At 35.4% G+C, this 6,174-nt stretch overlaps 1 long non-coding RNA gene across 11 annotated transcripts; it reads right to left on the reverse strand.

The window, feature by feature from the left end:
- Positions 1-1,492: 1,492 nt before the first annotated feature.
- Positions 1,493-5,707, reverse strand: LOC147483149 (uncharacterized). 11 transcript variants are annotated; one of them, XR_015205726.1, is made up of 7 exons: positions 5,576-5,707; positions 3,769-3,866; positions 2,715-2,797; positions 1,999-2,074; positions 1,798-1,864; positions 1,632-1,702; positions 1,493-1,518 (listed from the first exon to the last, which is right to left on the reverse strand). It is a non-coding gene; the product is annotated as an uncharacterized LOC147483149 (long non-coding RNA). The 11 variants fall into 11 exon arrangements; XR_015205721.1 differs by having other exon boundaries at positions 3,758-3,866; XR_015205725.1 differs by having other exon boundaries at positions 3,769-3,875; positions 5,576-5,693.
- Positions 5,708-6,174: the final 467 nt, after the last annotated feature.

A 6,174-nucleotide genomic window follows, 5' to 3' on the forward strand; every position in this document is an offset into this window, starting at 1 on the left:
GTTAGTAAACTTACCAAAGATGTAAACTGCAGTGTAACATTTTATCCATCTTATTGTGTTTTTCAAGATCTGGTGTCGCAAAAGGTGATTGGTAGTGGTCGTGAAGAGGGTAGCTTATATGTACTGGATAGACCTGTTTCTTCAGTCTCTCCCCATGCTCTCCAGTTAGAGTCTTCGTCTGGTAGTGAAAATGTAAAGCGGGTGTTACGTTGGCATCAACGCTTAGGTCATATTTCTTTTGAGTATCTACCTTATTTGTTTCCATCTTTCTTTTCCAAAGTGTCCATGTCAAGTCTATCTTGTGAGACATGTGAACTGGCTAAACATCATTGTAGCCTTTATCCACTAAGTAGTAATAAAACTTCGTCTTTGTTTGATATTGTGCACTCCGATGTTTGGGATCCTGCCCCGGTCACTTCTGTTTTAGGATTTCATTCTTTTGTGTTATTCATTGACGATTTCACTAGGTGTACTTGGGTTTATTTAATGAAATCCAAGGATGAAGTCTCCTCCATTTTCCAGAGTTTTACTGCAATGGTTCGTACACAGTTTGGTACAACAGTTAAAGTCTTTCGTTCCGATCAGGGTGGGGAATTTTTGTCTCATGGTCTTCAACAGTTCTATGACACTAGGTGAAAATAAGACTTTTTTGACAGGTAGAATCCGTCAAAAAACACTGTTTTTGACTGACATTGCCCGTCTCAAGGCCCGTCAAACAATTCGCAGTCATTTTTTTTGTTGACGATTAGTTACCGTCAATAATTTTAAATTTATTTGACGGGTGATCAACGTCAATAATAAATAGAATTGTTGACGGTCTATAACTGTCAAACTTTACTATTTCACTAGTCAAATTTGTATGATTTTAATGAAATTTGGGATGCAATTGAAAATTATTGACAGTCTGCTACGTCAATTTTCTGTATACATAAATTTTCTTGACGGTCTATATCCGTCATTTTTCTAAGCATTAATGTTTTTTTTTTTTTTTTTTTTTTTTTTTTTTTTTTTTTTTTTTTAAATTTTTATAATCTAAATTTCATATCCATTTTTCCTGCAAAAATTAAACTGTCCAACTCAAATCAACTGCATTCTACCAAAATACAATATATTCTTTCATCAAAACACCAAAATATTGTAGCAAAGTACATTACATGAGTTTTAGTATACTCCATATACAACCATACATCTTCATGTGTATGCAAAACCAACTAGATTTCATTACTGGTTTCAATCTTCCTCTGCATCTCTTCAAGATCTTTCTCTTACTCTGTCAGTAAAGGCTGCTCACTTCAAGCAGTTGAACTTTCACGCTTTCAACCTCTTTCGGGTTCTCTCCATCTCGAACTCTTTCTACTAGCTTCAAAAGCTTAGCATCAACATCATGCAACTTTGATTCCACCTCCAAAGATTTCTCCTCAATGTTAGCAATTAGAGCATTAGCTTTAGCCATCTTTGAATCAGAGATTATATTTGGTTTTGGCGGTTTGATCGCATCTCACGCAGAGCCTTCTCCAGCTGCAGGGACAAGCAAGACAGAGAGAGATAAAACTGAGAAACCTTTCTCAAGGGGCATGTTTCTTAGCATAATAACTAAATTACTACTTCAAACAATATCCAATGTGATAGACCTTTCATAAAGCAGTAAACAAGATGACAGAGTTGATGAACACTCATATGACAGCTACTCCAGCAGTCCAGTCTAATGACAAGAAAAAAAAAAGCGAAGTGTTGGGAAATGTATAATTGTATACCCATTTAAAGGAAAAAAAACAATTTAGATAAACTTGCAAATACCTTCAGGACAACAAGATCTTTGTCACAATCTGCACTAATTAACGCACCATCAAAGTTCTTTTGCACCCTACCAACAAAAGATGACAATCAGACAAACTGGATACTACTCTTACACCCATTAAATAAAGATTATCCCAAAGAATATCATAGTTGCATGCATCAGCAATCAGATCATGCCACTAATTCTACCGAAAGACTCACCCTTCAGATGCAAGAATATTTACGCGTGCAACCACTTCACCGGTCTTTGGATTTCTAGAAAGTGCATTACCAACAACTACAAGAAAGAACAATTAGAATAAGTAAAACAAACTTAGAGAGTTCCAGTACCGACATTCTATGATACAAAGAGCTTCCATCTGAGTTGACCATAGTCCATTTGAAAATAGCTCATTAGGAAAATGTATATTGGCTTTACTAAACCAAGCTAAGTACTTTCTGAATAACATTACCATGATAACTAGTCACAATATGCCCCTGTTCATCCCAAACGACTCCAGAACCATTACCTTCCGGAATCTGGGCCAAGTGAGACAATAATTCACATTATCATCATGCAAAGACATGGGAGGAAAATGACTAAGGAAAAAGTTGAAGCGTGTTGTGGTTTACTAATGCAAAATTGTGGTCCAACCAGTTTAAATTCCTTGTAAAATATTTCTTTATACACATGAAAGTTGTGGAAAGTACCTTGACAACACCTGTTACGTTGAATTGAGGGCGTAATGTTACATCGAAGATGTTGACGACAAAATAAGTATTCGTCTCAAAGAGTTTGACAATTCTATCCTATCATATAGAAATAAAAATTCACCTACCATAAACACACAGCCCAATATAGCAGAGTGAATCACGAAAAAGAAACATTCCAGAAATGAAGAAGATAGAATTGAGTAATTATTGAGAAAAAAAAAAACCTCATAAGGGAAGAGTCTATTGGATGGATAGACAGGCGGAGTCACTTCTTCAATTGCCACAGATGGATCCCCTAAAGCCAGTGCTGTAATTCAAAATTTACAAACATAATTAGAAGCGATAATGTATGTTTCACGCCATATCTTTTGACACAAACTTAAGAAAATGGTGTCTGATAGAGTTCTAGGAGGACATCTCCCGAGGGGCGACTAGGGCAATATTTTTGGCAGTTTCTATTGTTGTAAACCCTGATTTTCATATATATATATATATATATATATATTGAAGTGATACAAGACCAAACCTAATTAGGCTGTATCCTCCTTTTCTCCAAACTATTTCTCTATTAACATAAATACAATTTCACTACGACCAAAGTCAAAGCCTTAATACTCAAAACAGGATATCTACAGCCAATAGTAGAAGTTTAGCAGGGCTAAATCAACATTGAATTACGTTCGCAGTATAGAGAATGCAGTGTTGTCAAGCTAGTCTGCAGAAGGTTCCATCATTCCATGAACGACTGGACATCGATACAGATAACGTCATTTCACATACGTAAAATGCATTTTGAAAAATTGAGATTATGAAATCTCAAATAGTCTGTATTTCAAATCGAAAAAGAAAAGGAATTAAAATGTTAAGATGAGTAAACATTTGCAAGATAAAACAACATCTTGAGGGAAAGGCATGGCCTGAGACGAACATACCCACCCACGTAAGGATCTCCTTGAGACCAGTCCACCCGACTTCTATGACTTGTCTCAAAAGTTAGTCCGTAAATCATCCTCCTACAAAAATACTCCTATGAATTTCACCCATAGTATCGAACTGATATTATGGCAGAGTGCTCACAGACATGCCTATATGTTTTCAGCACATGTCCACATTCCTCAGGCAAAACATGTGCATGTTGTGTATATAGTAGAATTTCTCAGTTTTCACAATTAGCTATTGATTGCACTCAAAGTTCTTACTTCTATTAAGGATGAAAATTTTAATAGATGGCCCAAAAGGAAACTAGTAGTTTGGAAAAGTTGCGAACCTGATAAGTACCTTGGGAAGTTGACCACAAGCAAACAAACGAACCCGCAAATAACATTCGTCTTGTAGTAAGAGGAATTTTATTAGAAATCACTTCACGTACATCTTCACTGTGATCCCTGACCGGCCTAGAAGTCATTATAGGCATAAATTCTTAAGGACAGTTAATTGTCGATCTACAACAAAGTGGAAAGGACATACGAACTATACATTCACTTGATGAAAACTGAAAACCTTGTAGACAAATCTCATGCCGATATAATGGAACTAAACATTCATGCTTACATACATGACGTATGATCAATAGACTTGTGTGAAGTTAATTCACATTTTTACAAAAATCAGCAGGGCATCAAGTCCAAATAAGTCTAATAACAAAATAAAAACAACCGCTACATCAAAAGTACCAATGAACCATTGGTGAATATAGCTTAATACCAAGATCTCATTCCTATAGGGTTTTCTGCTTCTAGTTTCTACTTACGCAGATGGACCACTCTGGTCCCTGTGCACCTAGACATTGTTATGAAGGCATACCCACGTCGGAGGGCGAAATACCCAAAAGACATGGCTGCATGGCCTTCATTAACATCACATATCACAAGTGCCACCAACAAAAAACAACATGAATTCTAATTATCAGTACAAATGCCACTTGCATATCAAATAAGGTGTCATACCAACTAACTAATACGACTTGCAGCACGCACATACAAACGGGTAATATTACATCACCAACTAACTAATACGACTTGCAGCACGCACATACAAACGGGTAATAGTGGTAGTGAAAGCCATATAATCAGAAATTTCATGAGTCGATATGCAACTAATTTTTTTTACTATGTTTATGTCCCCCCACTCTAAATTCCTAGTTCTGCCCCTACATTAGACACAACCACCACGCGAATAACATTTTTGACAGACCAACACTCTCACCATGTTGAACAAAACATAGTTTATAAAAACAATCGTTAGAATTGATGGACAACACCCTCAACACGACAAACCAACATCTTCACCAAGAAGTGCATCCAATTAAAAGATGAAAACTTCCATTACTCAGTGAAATGAATAGTGAAAACTCACAATTTTAACAACAATAATTTACTCAAATTTTTTGATAAAGCAGTAAAAAGTCACAACGTTATACAATATTAATTCGCAGTAACAATAGCATATCAATAACAACGATAATGATATGTGTTACATTTCTTAAAATAAAGAAGTCTTTTTAAACAAAGAAAAAAAAACAAACCTTTATGAGTTTATGAGATGCAAACTAACTAAAATTCCATCAAAGCTAGCTGTAGTAGTGTATATGCAAAACGACCAATTTAAAAAGTTAGAGTTTTGACGCAACGCATTACAAGAATGGGAAAAAAACAAGGGTTATGATACCAATTTATACCTCTACAACATATGTAACAGATGAATTAGCTCATGGAGTTACAGGTGCCATAAATAATTGAAATAACTACAAAGAAATTATACCTAAGTTCAGACTTATTCAAAAGAAGAGTAGGCGAAACTCCAGACAAATTGTTTATCAACGGAATGATAGTTCTTTGAAATTTGTTTTGATTTTTAATCATTTATTTCTTACAAATTCAATAAATTGAACTAACTAAAACTCCTCAATCACTTAATAATTCACATCACAACAACAATGAAATATTCACAAAACAATTTTTTAATACACCCCCATATCATAAACAAACCCCTCAAAGAACTCCAATAAATTTCATGAGAAAGATGCATCATCCCAATATACTAATTAAAGAAAAAATAACATCTTTTTTGAATATAAGAAACAAACCGGTGAAATTGAAGCTTGCTGATAACTACTCTATTTCTTTAAAGTTGCTGTAAAGATGAAATTGTTAGCTTTGGCGGAATTTGTTGTATATGACGGTGAGTTGCGGTTTTGACCAAATTAAAATCGAAAGAGAGAAAAATTGGAAAAGAGCGAAAATTTTGGGGGGAAGGTATTCGCGCTTTGGGCTGGATTTCAGGGAAATTTTTCTTGACAAGCGTGGGCGGTTGAGTTTTTGTTTGACGGTTATGGACCATCAATTTCATAAAAAGCCCGTCAAATATATTCTTGACAATTAGTACCAGTCAGTTCCTACCCGGGCCAGGAGTAAAAAAAACTATGTTTTCACCTAGTGTGAGGCCAATGGTATTTTGCATCAAACCTCTAACACTCAAACTCCAAAGCAAAATGGCAAGTCAGAAAGAAAAAACCCTCATATTCTTGATCTTGCTCGTGCTATGTCTATTGGCATGAATGTTCCTTCACGTTTCTGGTCTAATGTTGTCCTTACGGCGGTGTATCTCATTAACCGTTCTCCATCTCGAGCTCTTGGCTTTCGCACCCCGTATTCTATTATTCATCATGATCGTTCTGATTTTCAA

This window comes from Coptis chinensis, chromosome 8 (assembly GCF_015680905.1).
Source record: "Coptis chinensis isolate HL-2020 chromosome 8, ASM1568090v1, whole genome shotgun sequence".
NCBI lineage: Eukaryota > Viridiplantae > Streptophyta > Magnoliopsida > Ranunculales > Ranunculaceae > Coptis > Coptis chinensis.